Source organism: Nomascus leucogenys, chromosome 14, assembly GCF_006542625.1.
Source record: "Nomascus leucogenys isolate Asia chromosome 14, Asia_NLE_v1, whole genome shotgun sequence".
In the NCBI taxonomy this organism is placed as follows: domain Eukaryota; kingdom Metazoa; phylum Chordata; class Mammalia; order Primates; family Hylobatidae; genus Nomascus; species Nomascus leucogenys.
Genome location: NC_044394.1, coordinates 23,388,041 through 23,403,735, shown reverse-complemented (window position 1 = coordinate 23,403,735; position 15,695 = coordinate 23,388,041). Strand labels below are relative to the sequence as shown.

The 15,695-nt window shown below is 39.8% G+C and overlaps 1 long non-coding RNA gene across 1 annotated transcript in view; it reads right to left on the bottom strand.

Moving 5' to 3' along the window:
- Window positions 1–15,695, bottom strand: part of LOC105738564 — a 557,312-nt gene that overhangs the window by 142,412 nt on the left and 399,205 nt on the right. The window contains exons 5-6 of the long non-coding RNA XR_001114387.2: window positions 6,714–6,795; window positions 5,437–5,735 (exon numbers count right to left, since the gene is read on the bottom strand). This is a non-coding gene — a long non-coding RNA (uncharacterized LOC105738564). The remainder of the gene's footprint in view (window positions 1–5,436; window positions 5,736–6,713; window positions 6,796–15,695) is intronic.

Sequence of the window (15,695 nt, the reverse complement as noted above, 5' to 3'; positions counted from 1 at the left end):
CTCCAAAGGTGCTGTGGTTTAGTGGTGGAGTTTTGTGGTGGGCTTTGGAGTAGAACCAAACATTCTTCAAATGCTAACTCTGCAATCTACTGCCATATACATTATTTTACCTCTCAGAGGGACTGCTTTTCTTCTTGTAAAATAAATGTAATTCTTATCTCTTGGATTTGAGAGGATTTAATGAGACTACACAGTAACACATTACTTGGCATATAGTGGATGATGAAAAAATGTGAATTTTATTATTGTGTTAAAAATGTGAATTTTTGGATCCTCCAATAAGTAGATGCCAAGATGAGATTCAATGTGCAAGAAATTTATTAGAGGATATGCCTGTGAAAGAAAATGAGGAGGAGGGCAGGAGAGGCTGGGGGAGCTTTCAGGCCATGATGCAAGTCTGACCCTAGGTGAAGGAGAGAAAGAGGGAAGGGTAGAGGAATCCTAAATTGCCATGCATTTCTAAGGAAAGTCTGTCAAGGCCATCAAGCAGTCCTAGAGCCAAATTCGCCCATCGGAGGATCCTGCACCTCCAGAAATAGGCCTGCCTCAACAAAGATGCCAGGCTTATTCACAGGCTGGGAGCAGCCCGTGGGAAGCATAGACTCACACTGTGATGAATTTCCAAGGCAGCAGCTGAAACCCTGGGTCACTCTTGTTCCTTGCAGTCAGAGAGCCACGTTCTTGTGGTCACCACCAGTATTATTCAATGAAGATTCTTTGGCAAACCATGTGTTATTGTTTCTGAAAAGGCAAAAGAGGGCAGAGAGAGAGAGTGCGTGCGCAATAGTACACATAGATTAGGAATACAAAGATACAGTCTGGGCATCTTTTAGGTTATATATTTGTTTTAAAAATGGAAATGAAGTCATATGGATGCAAAAGGATTCCATATGAAATTCTAAGATGATTCTTGTGATTAAAAGCAAGTTATAAAAATAAACAACTTTTAAAAACTACTTTTAGTAAGTCTTTTCCTATTTAGAGCTGACATTCACGAACAATTGATCATAGGTTTCCTTAAAATTTATTATTTTTCTTTTCTTCCTCTTTTTCTTTCAGTATACACAATTAAGAGGTTTTCTGCTTCTTTTTGGTGTTGTACTTGTTAGAGAATCCGAGGAAAACCACTGATCTTCTTCGTCCCTAAAATGTACATATATCCATACACATTAAAGGGTACAATTCCAGAGTTTATGGGCCCTTTAAGGCCCATCAAAGAAACAGTGCTTACATTTATAAAGCTATTAACCTACACGATTTTAAACTATTTTATAATTTTTGGACTACATACTTCTGTGGATTACAATAAACAACCAGTTATTGCTATCGAGACCTCTGGCTTTTTAAATTCACAATCTCAGTGCACACTAAGGCCTCATTCATCCAAGCTAACCTGAATGGGGAGAGTCTATGTGGCTGCACAATTAAATACATAAATAAAATGCATGTTTGTGTGAGAAGTTTCTTCTTATTCCTTCTCTTCTGCATATGATATGTCCAGTTTGGGACAGAGGTTCACATGCTTAAGTCAATCTGATTATGCATTAGGTCCTTACTTTTAATATTTTTAAATTGACCAGTTGTAGGTCTAGCACTGTGAGTGTCTGTTACCTCACATTTGGCTTTCTTTTCCTTAGTGAATGTGTATGTTTTAGGCTCTCTTCTCCTCTTAGTAGATGGGCATGGTCCCTTTTGCTTTCTGTAGCTCACCAGTGTATCAACCTTTCCAAGAGAAATGATACATTAGAGAGACAAACTGTGAAAAAAAAAGGGACGGCTCTCATAAAAATGTGGTCACACGCTGAATTCACTTGAGCCTGTATTCTCAGGCAGAAGCTATATGAATACAATATTCGTCACACAACTGGTGCGCAATGGGGTGAATTCATTATGTCTCAGGAAACTGACTCTTTCTCTAGCAATGGATGTCTTCAATTACTCAGTCTCCAAAGTGCCTGCCCAGCCTCGCAGTCTTAACTCTCTATTTCCTTTCTTTTGGGGGTTACAGCCAACACTTCGACCTGGCAGATTTTTCTCTAGTTTAAAGAACATGGTAAATGACAGAGGTCTGGAATAATGTATTTCCTCCAAAGCTGGTGACCAATTAGTTGCTTGCCATGGACTGTCATTTCACTGCTCTGAGTGCTGTGTTCTTGCAGTTTGGTGATAGACACACTGTTTATTTTCCACTTTGCAGTCTTTGCCAATACTCCAAGTCCCACACAGCTGCCTTGATGCCGCTCTCCTGGATAGCTCATGACAAGGAAAAGATAAAATGTATGTGTGGCAAAATGGCAACCCTGAGCAAACTTATCTAGGATGCAAAGCAAAGAGAACAGTGATTTTACCACCTCACCTTTTTATTTTAATGCTTTTCAGTGAAATTGTGGGAAATGCCAAGTCCATGAGGTTAATGCTCAGACATAAGTACTGTGGCTAAAGACTTTGTGAGGGTTATTAAGCTGTTGACAATATGAAAATCAGACACATTCACCACTGGTTCAGTAATTGTCTTTCATCTAGGAGCAACTTCCCTTCTCCCCCCACCCAACTTTTATGATTCATCATATTTATTTTTTGTTTCCTCAAGCAACATCTTTTATTAGTTGCACACTCACTGCAGAAATTTAATTTCTGCAAGAGAACAACAAAGCAGTTGATTATTATTATTGAGAATCTGGTACAACATCGAGTGAAATAAAATCTATAAGGCATTAAAATGACAGATTAGGGGAGAGCTGTATTCATTTACAAGTGTTAGAACATCATGCTAATGCCTCACAAGCACAACATAAAATGAAAATCAACTCTTTCATGCTGCTTTACGAACAAACGCTGCAAAGCTCCCAGGAACACAAGCCAGAGCCTCCGTTAAAGAGGCAATGTCCTTTTGTAGTTTGCTCATAAGTTCATCCTTGACAAACACAAATAAAAACACTCCTCTCTTATGCACAGCCAGAAGCGCTCCCTGCTTATCCCTTGGTCATCCCAAACTAAACACTGCTAATCCCAGTAAGATTTAAAGCATTCATATGCACCTCATTGTTTTTTAATGGAGAGTAACACTTCACTTATTAGGCAACCTCTATTCTTTATATCCCACCTGGAAACCAAAGAGAAAGTAGATAAAAGGGGCCTGAGAATCAGCAGTTCAGGGTTATTATTCCACAACATCAAGCCCCCATAATTTATATGTACTCTAATCATTCAGGGCCTATTAACTCTTACTTTACACATAATACTAATGGTTTTATATCGTGAGCTGCAGCTCAATGCAGATAAGAACCAAATTATGAGAATGCTAGAGATCATCAGGCTAAAACCTCTAAACACTAGGCTGGTTATTCTGGTAAGAAAAGAGCCACAAAAATATAATGGACAGAATGTCTCAAAGAATCTTCAAGGTGTCCAGAGAACAGAGCAAATAAATTCTGTGTATAGTATTAACACAAGCCTTCCAAAAAGGACTAAGTGAGTTCCATATTCTCTTTCTTTCTGGAAAAAGAAGTATGTAAAACAGTTCAAAGGAAAGTCCATCAAAATTATTAAAATACTTAAAAGGTAAGTTTTTAAGTAAGGAAGCCAAAATTTTACATATGCAGATCAATTGATTTTCCAACAATATTGAATAAAAACGGATTGCTCATATATTTTCTATATATGCATATATATATATATATTTGGGAATACATCTAATGTGCTTTCCTATATATTATTGATTATATGTGCAATTATTCATAGGCTAAACAAATAACATAATTTATTTGTGAACTTTTAGAGTTCATCTCAGATTCATTTACTATTTAATTCTCAGAAAGCAACTTCAGATGTCAGAGAATTTTATCCTGGAAAAGAGAATATCAAAAAGTTTCATTTCTGGGGTTCTACCATGGGTGGCAATTAAATAATGAGGATCATCGAAGTGACCCTATTAAATATCTCCTCCTAAGACAGTAGACAGAAGTGGCTAACACAGTAGAGGGTATGCAAACTCTCATCAACAATATGTCAAATATCAATTTGCATGCTACACCCATTCCTCAGATGGTGCCAATGAGATATGCTAACATCTGTGTGTCACACATAACTCCTAGAGCAGGGGTCCCCAATCCTCAGGCTGCAGACTGGTACCTGTCCATGGCCTGTTAGGAACTGGGCCGCAGAGCCAGAGGTGAGTGGCAAGTGAGCCAGAATTACTGTGAGCTCTGCCACCTGTTCTATCTGCAGTGGCATTAAATTCTCAAAGGAGCACAAACCCCTATTGTGAACTGCACATGTGAAGAATCTAGGTTGTGTGATCCTTATGATAATCTAACTAATGCTTGATGACGTGAGGTAGAACAGTTTCATTCCAAAACCATCCTACCACTCCCTCATCTCTGGCCCATGAAAAAATTGCCTTCCATGAAACTGGTCCCTGGTGCCAAAAGGGTTGGGGACTGCTGTCCTAGAGCATGTATGATATTTCCATCCACTCTCTTTCTCTTCAAGAAAGTATGCAGGAATATTAATAAATGGGAATAAAAATTTGACTTGCTACAATTTATTAAAAACCAAGAAAATTAAGTCATGGGAGAATTTTGCTATTTTTGTTATCAATAACAAATTTCTAATGACACAGCTTGGGTATTGAGGTGGGAGAGGGCTGATAGGGAGGAAGGAGAATGTGGGTGGAGCAGGAGGTCTTCCACTCATAGCTGTGTTAGCTTGAGCAACATACTTTCACTTCTAAGGACTATAGGATGGGTAATGAAGGAACTGTGATAGAGTTCCCGCCTTAGACGTCTCACAAAGTGTTGTGAAAGTTAATTGCAATCATATGATGTGGGAAAGGTACCGTAAAAACATAAGATGGTATTCATGTCTAATACAGGACCCTGATTTTCCATAGTTGTTGTATCAAAATTTCTTCTCTTACAGGCTTGTAATTTCCAGAATTCCAACAAACCCCTCTCACTTTGAAGATAAGTATGAAATCGTGTACGCATTGTACCATACATAAGTGTCCTTGGAATTAATGATGTAATCTACCCTACATGATGAGGCAAAGAATGAACTGGCAAAGAATCATTGAATCATGGATTTTACAGCCAGAATACAAGTCTGACAGACACGAGCTAAAATGAAAGGAGTGAAAATGTGAAGGAACATCAATATGGGTGGTACAAAGGGATCTCAGGCATATGGTTGCACCTAAGTTGTAATAAAGAAGCAACCATCCCCTGAGGTGGGAGAAAAAAAAAAAGAAAGAAAGAAAGTGAAAACACATGAATTTGAGTTCTGGCCTTGTCCCCACTGACTGGCTTCTAATTTCTTGAACTTCACCCAGGCTGTGTGTCCAACAGACCACATAGTGATTGCTAAATTGCTCAATGACCACAAGCTACAACCATGGGGAAAATATTCATGAAAATTAACATCCCATTTAATACTCACCATGCTTCCAGCCAACACTTTGTGTAGCAGAAAGTCCTCGAACTGGCTCCAAAACTTTTCAATTCCTGACAAATGCACTGGCCCCTCTCCAAGGAGCTGGGCAGCAATCTGTGCTTTATGCTGGTGTGTGGTGGTGGCAGTACCACTGATGGGAGAGCCAGGAGGCGGAGGCGTTCTTCTCAAGTAAGAAAGATCTGAAGACCAGTGGCCTTGGGGACGCACCCAGGCACCAAGAACTCCAAATCACGGCACCAAGAACTCCAGGGCAGGGGGCAGGTTCCTAACTGCTTTCAATTTTCCTAAAATGAAGGGCATATAATAAAGCCTGGATATATGAAATAGTAACAAATATTTGATTAATTTTATTCATATTAGAAACAAACATTTACATTGATTTTTGGAGTATTATTTTAGAAGATTATGGCATCTTTGGAAGCAAATCTTCTAAAATATGAATCCTTCAGGACTTTCTTTAAAACAAAAATAACCACACTAATAAAATTAGTCTTGTCTTCTTTGTATGAGCTTGCCCATACATTCTTCTTTGTTGGACTTTCCTACATCCCTCATATCACATATACTTTAATCATAACTCTATGCCATTAACTTCAAAAAACCATCCTTATCCTATTAAATATACACTGGGGGGACCATACCTGTTAGTGCAGTCACTGCACGTCTACTCTTCCTCCCACACACACATCCTTTTCTTAACTACACTAAGAAAATATAATTATTTGCATTCTTCAAATACTCTCAAAATTCCTTTACATACACATTCTCAGGAAAAAAGTTGGGTTTCAGGGAAGGCTGAACACAGTCAAGATTCATTTGACTCAAGGCCTGATTTTCTTTAGGCTGTGTTATTTTCTCTGAAGTACTAGGTTTGCACAAATGATTGTTTCCAACGGCACAACCATCAGATAAAGTGTGGGGTGGTGTCTTCCAGCTCTTCACATTCTCTTGGGCCTTGTCTGGAGCTTTGCACGTACAATGTATTCATCCTACATACTGGACGATCATGATGATGGCCCAACTTGTGTTGTAAATCTCACCTATGCAGGCATAATCATGTCTATATTTGGAAACAGAAAAATCTAACTAATGTCAAAGGTGGAGTATTCCAGCTGCCACTTTTCTTTCCCCTTACAAAAGAAAATACAGGATGACAACTGTATGAAGATGCAACTGGAAGCAGGAGAACTTTGTTTCACTCCTGCCTCTGGGATTAGCAATGTGACTAAGACTGACCACGTCATATCCTCACTGGCACTCACCTGTAAAGAAGTATTTAGAGTTGATAATTTCGAAGGTCCCTTTCATCACTTAATTCCAAGCTTAAGATAATCTTTTCACCATCTGAAAGACAAAAACATCTCCAGAATGTCCAGGTCCCTCCACCACATTTGGAACACTGGCCAAGGAAATACTATGGCTTTGTTCCCATGAGACCAATGTTGAACATATCTAGATGTTGAAAATCAAAACATTTAGTTGATTGATTGACTGAGTTTTCTACTTTAACTTTTTTTTTTTAATGTTGTTGTTATTTAGACCAGCTCTGAGAACATTGCCAAGAGTTTCTTAGTCTCTTTCAGATCCTTGTACCCCCTTTCTTAAAGGTGTTTAGAAAATAAGGGCTCTCTTAGTGGCCTCTGTGAAGTCTCATGGTAACTGCAAGCCTAAGTGTAAGAGGTCCTTCAGGAGCCCACAAACAGCTTGCTTTCATTAAAGTGTGGTTCTCCATCACCATGCACTGATGACTCACCAGGCCTTCTACCAGCAGAGCACCATTTTTAAAGGAGGCACGTAAAAGAACCATGCTGTTCGAGTAAGCACACCTAAAACTTCTAAGTATGTAAGATAACCAACAAAGAGCGTTCTGAATCATAGTCCAAACATCATCCTTTAAAAGCACCATAAAATCAACTATTCACTCCCACAACTAGCTGTCACAGACATGATCCCAGTGCTTGATAGACTTTAGAAAAATTGACTCATTTGATGATCTCCAGGCTAGGATATGTTGTAAGAAATTTCCAGTGAGAAACAAAGGAGGGATAAACAGGTAATAAGTTGTTAAAGATGTTCTGATGAAGCTAGCTTATTAAGTGAATATAAGAGGCTGTTCCAGGAATATAAATAATTAAATCAAAGATAAGATTAGCTATAGTAAAAAAAAAAAATGCTCGATTCTGTGGAACCTCTATTTCTCTTTACTTGGCTTTTATGGACTGGTGAATTTGTCCATTACTGACCTATAGCCATGGGCTCACTTGCTTAGATTACATATAAAGACAGTCTTTTATCACATGGGAATTGGAGTAGATATCTATATATCACTTGTGGGACAGGTGATAAAAAAAGAATGGTTAAGAACTTGTGCTCCAGAAACAAAAAGGCTCAAATTGCAATCTTTTCTCCTTCTTTTTAACTCTGTAACTTTGTACAAGCTATGAAACTCATAGTGCCTCAGTTTCTTCACCTGTAAAATGGGCTAACAATTTCTATGACACATTGCTTGATAAAGCTTAGATGATATATGTTAGACATGGTACTTACACTTAGAAAATGTTTAATATGTAGTAGACATTTAAATTATCACTATTTAGAAGGTTAAATATATAGTTGCCTTACAGATTAGTTAAGGCACTGGGGATGGCATATTTGTATGTGAATTACAACCAAAGCAAGTCTCATTCTGGATGGAAGGAAGTGACTTAGGCTCATGTCCATGTGGCATTTGTATCACAGGGTAGCTGAGGACAGAGAAAAACCAACCAGAGGCCCAGCACATTGATTGACAGGCTAGCCCTCAGCCCCTAAAGAGTAATGGCTTCAAGGATTCCCCAAACATGGTTTCTGGAGTCCAGAAATATTCCCAAAACATTAAGCAAGTATGTGGAAGGAGTAGAGAAAGGAGAGGAGAGAAAGGAGTCAGCTACTAGCTGACTCCTGGAATGCGATCAACCCAAATCAGACTAGTAGTACAAAAAAAGAGTCAGTATGAGGGGCAAGATGTGATGTACAAAATGAGATGATGGGAGCACCCTGTGCTTTCCCGAAAAGCTCCTGAAATCATGTCGGTGGTATATGGTTGATGGTTGAAGATAACCAGTGAGTGAGTCTTTTTAGTTATACAGAATTAGAGGCCTGTGCAAAGTATGAAATGAGAAAAAGTGGCCTTAAGTCACTCTGCAGAATAACTTTACAGGAATTTTCAGTTTTCCTCTGGTAGGCTTGGAGGACTGGAGTAAGGCTGGAGATTTGAGGGGAGAACAGATGCTTGTAAAAAGGTTACAGCAGGAAGAACAAGCCCCGGTTTAATGGTCAGGGACTGAGTCCCAGGGAGGATACACCCTGCAATGAGGATGTTCAAGGAACTGTAAGAGCAGTGATGTCACATGGTCAATTTAAAGATGTTTTCTCTTCTGTGCTGTAATCCCTCTCCACTACTGGGACATCATCAATAAATGCATATTATGTGTAATAACTCAATTTTGTGGTACTTGAGAGAATGATGACAGTACTCATTAGCATAGCCAAGCATTGTGGAGAGAGTTCAGAGAAAGCAAGAATTTAGAGCTTGAGGTGCCTGGGAGAATATAGCATTTCCTGTTTCCAAATCTCTGGAAACCTTGGGGAAATCCATAAATTGGGGGTTGGAGACACTTTATTTTTTATCTTAATGAACAGAATGTCATATGACTGCTGAAAGATGTTTGTGGATCTCTAAGAGTTGTCTGTTTGGACAAGGGTAGGAAGTGGTGTTGCAGGAGAGCAGTTCTCATCCATTGTGCAGTTTACTATGAGGGTCTCCTGTTGCCAGATGTCAGGGTATATGGGGTCAAGGATATAGGTCTCAGGAAGGCTCAAGTTTTTGGGAAAGGGGGGAAAATGAACCCTAACAAGCCTAGAATAGATACACAATGGACCCTGATTTTAATTTGAGTTGAGTAACTCAACCACTTCCTAATGACAAATGCATTCTTTTGCTCAACAGTTTGGATGTACCTACCCTCTCTTGAGAACTCGACCATGTCAGAAGCTTAGTAATAGAGTGGAGAGGGCAAGGACTTTAGAGGTGGAGACCTGGGTTTGGATCCTCTCTGTCACTTGCTAGCTGTGTAATCTTAGACACCCAGTGAACCCTCTGGGCCTCAGTTTGCCTGTTTGTAAAATGGGAAGAATATTCTCCCAATGAAGGGTCCGGTGAGATGTAGCACATTGCTTGTGCTTAATAAGTGACAGCTGAGATGATTTCTCTATAAATGCCATTCTAGCCTATCCTGTGCACAGAGCCCTGTACCAGCCACTATAGAGATGTTCCAAGTAAGACATATGACCTCTGCCTTCACTCAGTTCCAGTGAGCTAGAGATGAAAAGCCATCTACCAACCCCAGGATCATAGAGGGGCAGAAAGTCATCATTTTCCCTTCTGCAGCAGCTTCCCTCTGCTTTGGACTTTGCTTTGGACTTCCTTAAAAAAAAAATCCTTTATAATTCTAGCAAAAGCTCTCAAACATCACTGTTTGCTATATAATTTTTTAAAATATGCAAAAATATTTATGATGTACATTTTATAAAAGAGTTATGAACTTTAATCTGGAAAAATAATTCTAAGTGGAAGAGAAAAAGAGCCATTTAAGGGCACAAGATTTAAAATAAAACTTTAGAAATAGGAGTGTAGGAGGGCTTTTTAAAAACGTCATTTTAGGCTGGGCGTGGTGGCTCACACTTGTAATCCCAGCACTTTGGGAGGCCGAGGCGGGTGGATCACGAGGTCAGGAGATTGAGACCATCCTGGCTAACACGGTGAAACCCCGTCTCTACTAAAAATACAAAAAATTAGCCGGGCGTGGTGGCGGGCACCTGTAGTCCCAGCTACTCGGGAGGCTGAGGCAGGAGAATGGCGTGAACCCAGGAGGCAGAGCTTGATTGCACCACTGCACTCTGGCGTGGGTGACACAGCGAGACTCTGTCTCAAAAAAAAAAAAAGTCATTTTATTTAGTATTTCTTTCAGAAAATTAATGATCTGAACAAGCAGAAATATTAGCACTTTTTTGACACCTTCCTATGCACGCTCAGAGACTGTGCTGTCAAAGCCAAATATTACAAGAACATGCCAAGAGAAATAATGCACCAAGTGTGCCTGCAAGAGGGAAGCTTGTCCCCTCAGGGTCCTGGACTTGGAAATCATCTGATGGCTCCTCTGAGGACACAGGTCAAGGCCCAAGATGGTCTTTGAGCAGGGCAAAGGTCAGCGGGGAGAAGGGTCTCATGTGCCACTTGCCATATAATTGCAGACACTGGCATTCATTCCTCAGCTTGGGCAAGGAGGTGGGGAAACACATTGTGTGGTCTCATTTCCTTTTGCTTTCCAGCCCCCAAATCACTCTCCCCAGAATGGCAGGTTTACTTACCAGAGCCATGGTGAAGGGCCTGAAGCCATGAGGGAGAAGAGTCACTGTGGCTCAGTGAGAATCCTGTTGGCCAGAGACCCAGCCTGGGCCACACAGGTACTTGGCACAGGCTGGTTCTCTAGGGCTCTGAGGACATGCTGAGACCCCCGAGTACAGAAAAAAGGACTGGCTCTGCCATGCCAACTCTGTAGAGTAACACACACATAACAGGATGCGATGATTGTTGTTTCAACAGCCATGAGAGCAACTATTATATTCCATCTGACTAATGGTGCTCCATTTTTTTCTCATGATTTTTGGACAATTTTATTATGTGAAAGTAGACTAAGCTTGAGCTGGAACCTTTCAAATCATAACATGGCTCAGAGAATGTTGTCAAACCCCATGACTGCACTGATATGTTCATTATCTCCACATGATATGCTGTGTATTAGGTCAGACCATATGAAATTGCTATTTTTCTAGATCTCATCTGGTCATACATTGGTAATTTCATATGGCTCATTTAACATCTGTTTGTTTGCAAATATCTGTTTCCCACCCTAAAGTGTAAGTGCTGTGAGAGTAGGGGCTTTGTTATGTTCACGGCTGTATCCCTGGAGCTTAGAACAGTGCCTGACACAGAGGTGGCATTCAAAACTATTCACTGAATGAATGAACATGTGAATTCACTGATTTCTAGTGAAACCCTATTATGTACCAGGCACTGTGCTAAGAATGAGGAATATATGAAAAAGACAGTCTTAAAGAGCTTTGAGTTCTCTTGGGAAAAATAGATTTAAATCAGTACCTAAAAAGCTAATAGGCAAACACTGGGACAAGGGGTAATGCAGGATGCAAGGAGAGAAATGAATGCCAGTGTCTGCAATTATATGGCAAGTGGCACGTGGGACCCTCCCCCTGCTGACCCTTGCCCTGCTCAAAAGACTATCTTGGGCCTTGACCTGTATCCTCAGAGGGGCCATCAGATGGTTTCCAAGTCCAAGACCCTGAAGGGACAAACTTCCCTCTTCCATCAGTGGGTCCCGGCCTAGATCGGGTTGGTAGGGGAGAAGGGAAAGAGGGCTGGGGTCTGGGTTTCCAGTCAATAAAAACATTAGTATTGACATCTGAAAAGGGAGAATTGGGCAGGTGAAAACAGAAGCAGAAACAATCATAAAAGCATAGTCAGATTTCTGATGTCAGACATGTTCACGTACAGCTCCATCAACCACAGAAAAACCAGGAACATTAGCCATCTACCTATGAGGCTGGCTGAATGAACCAAAGCATGCCTTTTAGTTAAAAATTAGAATAAATTAAAGGTGTGAAAAACAGGCAAGACTAATTGGGTAAATAAATAGGCAAAAGAATCTTTGCCAACAAGGGCTGTAGTATTGTCCTAAGGATGAAGTATGTGGTTTTTTGTTTTTTTTTTTGACTTCTTTTTTACCTTGCATGTAAATGTAACAGGAACTAGTGTTTGACCAGTTTTGTGTCTATTTACTGTTTTTACATTTAATGTCTGTCTCTGCCTATTTCTCTCATTCCAAACACTTTAGAAATAACAAAGATTTTCTGAGTTCAGTGAGGAAATCGTCACTACTGCTAGCATTTGTTCTATCAAATGCATTAAATAGAATGCCACCTCTGGGTAGGGTGGAGTTTATAGTCTGTCGTGGATCACATAGCTGACATTGCCAATAAGTATAAGATATGATTTCAGGCTCCATCATTGTCACCCTGGGAAGAGAGCACAGTCCTGCAGGTCTTGCAGTTACACAAAGAGGGCCCTCTAGAATGTGGCTACATTTAAAACAGAAAAAAGAAAGTGTGGAAGAATGAAACACTTTGGCACGTATTCCCCAAATACAGATTACTTCTCTCTGGACTTCAATTTTTGCTCTTCTTCTTCCCATCCTTCCTCTATTCCAGGTGATCAGGGGAAAGATCACATCATCTCTGAGTTCAAATCCCAAAACTATTTCCTAGTCATGGCTATCCCAGCCTGGCAAAGAAAAGAGATACTGTCCTCACAACCTTGCATTGCTTCCAGGCCGGTCCTTTCCTGGAAAGGCATCCAACAGTATAAAAAGCAGCTTCTTCACAGAGCAGCTTCAGCCCCGACTGAGCCTTTGGGAATGGAATGCTACAAATTGTGGTGCTTCTATTGTATGAGCAATTCAATGGGCATTTCATTTCCAGTCAAAATCCAAACTAGTTAAAGTCAGCCTGTACAAGCTGCCTTGCTGAGAAACAGCAGCTTGCATTAAAATTACAATTATATTGTTTTGCCATGTCAGAAGCAAAGGTTAAAATCGTATCTTGGCTGGACATTGTTTCTGTAATATTGGCCCTCTGCAAAGCTGCCGTGTGGATGAGCCCAGAAATGATGTGAAATATTTCTAATACAAATTTTATTTTTATGTGAAAGTATTCAAATGCTGCTGTACAACATGAACTACCTGAACCAAATCAAATCCTCAGGTCAATTCCTTCTTCCGAGTGCTCCTTAGATAACAAAGTCTTGTTCTGCGAATCTGTTCAATATATTAAAGTTGATTCACTCGGACAGTGTGTAAGATATAATACATTAATCTGGGCCATTTCAATTTCTGAGACTGGGACTATAAAACTGGTGTGCTGCATATCTAATTTTTTTTGAATACCTGATTTATGCATTCCTCTGATGCCGAGTGTCGATGGTATGGTGGATGCGGCTGCTACATTAACAACGGGCTGCATCAGCACTCAAATCTTATCTTGTTAAATCAGACAAATGTAGCTCAATGAAAAGGAAGGAATAAATGCCTGGGATGGTTGAAAGGAGTGAATTTTAATCCTGTTTGCTAGGGGATTTTCATGGTTTGCACTGGATGACTAAGGGCTGGGGGGGGTCCCCTGGAGACTTTGGGTACCATGATTTATATTTATATGTAATATATATAATGTACCAGAGCACACATATGAAAATATACACCTTATACAAATCAGCACACACCCTAACAGCAGAAACAGTGCTGCAAGATGCAGTGTCTATATTTTACAGATGCTGTAAAATCTCTATTAGATAGACAATTTGTAAAAATGGGTCTCTTTTTAATATTTCCATTACAAATATAAAAACTGCTCCTTTGTGCATAATTCTCTATATTTTTTCATCAAAAAGAAGTTACCATGAAGGCTAAATACCAGGAGGATGGAATAGCTTATCACAATCATTATAAATACGATGTTTTAAGGAACTTTTGTGGCAAGCTGAATACTGCTGCCATTCTATAGACAGACAGTATTAATTCTCATTGAAGGGAAACGTCCCTGTGTTTGCACAATCAACAACACCTTTAGAAATTACCTTTGTGCTATAGGAGAAGAAAAGTTTTATCCCTGCATATAGCACAAATGGCCAAGGCATTTATAATAGATGAACTATAATTTAGAAATAAATTCTTAGGGAGGACCCTATACTACTAAACTCTAACTTAAATCTCCTTCTCTTAAAATATCCATAGAGTTCAGCTTCAGAGAATAGAAGTCAATCAAAATCTTTCATTTGCCCAAGAAAATATGTTTGGATGCATGGGAGCACCCCAACACAGTTGTAAACACGCATTACCTATTAACATGTAAGTGTCACAAAATACAGCAATTACAAAAGAGGCCAAAGTGGAGCTAGAATTATTTAATTGGCTCAAAGATAAACTTGCCTGGTCAGTGACACTTTGGAAACATATTATTTAAACATAAGTTCAGTTGTACTTTCATTGGCTTCTCGCTTTTCTTAGTGTTTAATTATGGAAGGTATATGTGTCTAGGGTGAGAGAAGACGAAATCTTATAAACAAGAGATACGCTCGCATCCCTCTCTTCCTTGTGGTGTTAGATTTCCAAGGTCTGCATCCACTATCTGCAACATTGCTATTAGGTACAATGGTCAGAGCTGTGACATGCAAACATTGAAGATGGCAACTGATTCGTACATATGACCAGATGAACTGGTCAAAGCTTTCATACATGTTTTAGAAGTACGGAATGTTATTGCTGGGAGAGACCAGAGACAGCCTCTTGCCAAATCTAGTCATTTTGCAGATGAAGACATGCAGGCCAAGAATTTTAAAAAGCCTTGGCCAAGTTCAAAGCCAGGGCTAGACCCAAGTCATCTGATATTCAATTCAGTCCACTGCTTCTTGATTGCACCACAAATCCAAAGCTTCCCACACCTCAGGCAGCCCCCACTCCCTGAACAATAGCCTCAAGCCAGAGCCCCTCCCTTTTATACAAATCAATATTCCCTAGACTTCTCATTAGCACTAAAATTTGGACTACATGTTTCTGAAAATGTCATGAAATCTCAGCTCATGTGAGCCTTATCTTAACAGTAGTAAATTGTGAGTCATGTTTGGGCAAGATTCGAAGAATGAAAACTTGAAATTATTTAGCTCTTAAGAGAACAAAATATCTTCATTATCCTCTTTAGAGGATTCAAAACTTGGCTTTAATTTGATAGGATGTAAACATGTCTTTAAAGGAATCAATAGAAAGTATGGAGGCAGGTAATGCCAGCAGAATGGAATCCAGGAGCGTGGGCGATGATAATACCTGTTTCAGGGAGAGCACAGTGGAATGATGGAAATGGCAGGGCGAGGGTAACATATGCTTCTGCTCAGTGCAGAGTGCCAGCCAACCTCTCCTGTGCAGTGAACACGTGAAGAAGTGTGTAGAACAAATGAAAAAGTGACTTTCAAGCTGGAAAACAAAACAGGCTCCTTGCTAGTCAGTCAAGTTGTTTCACGGAAGGGCTCTTCCAGGATTCCCTACATTGCTGAAAATGAAAAGAAGATGCCCACTTTTCAGACC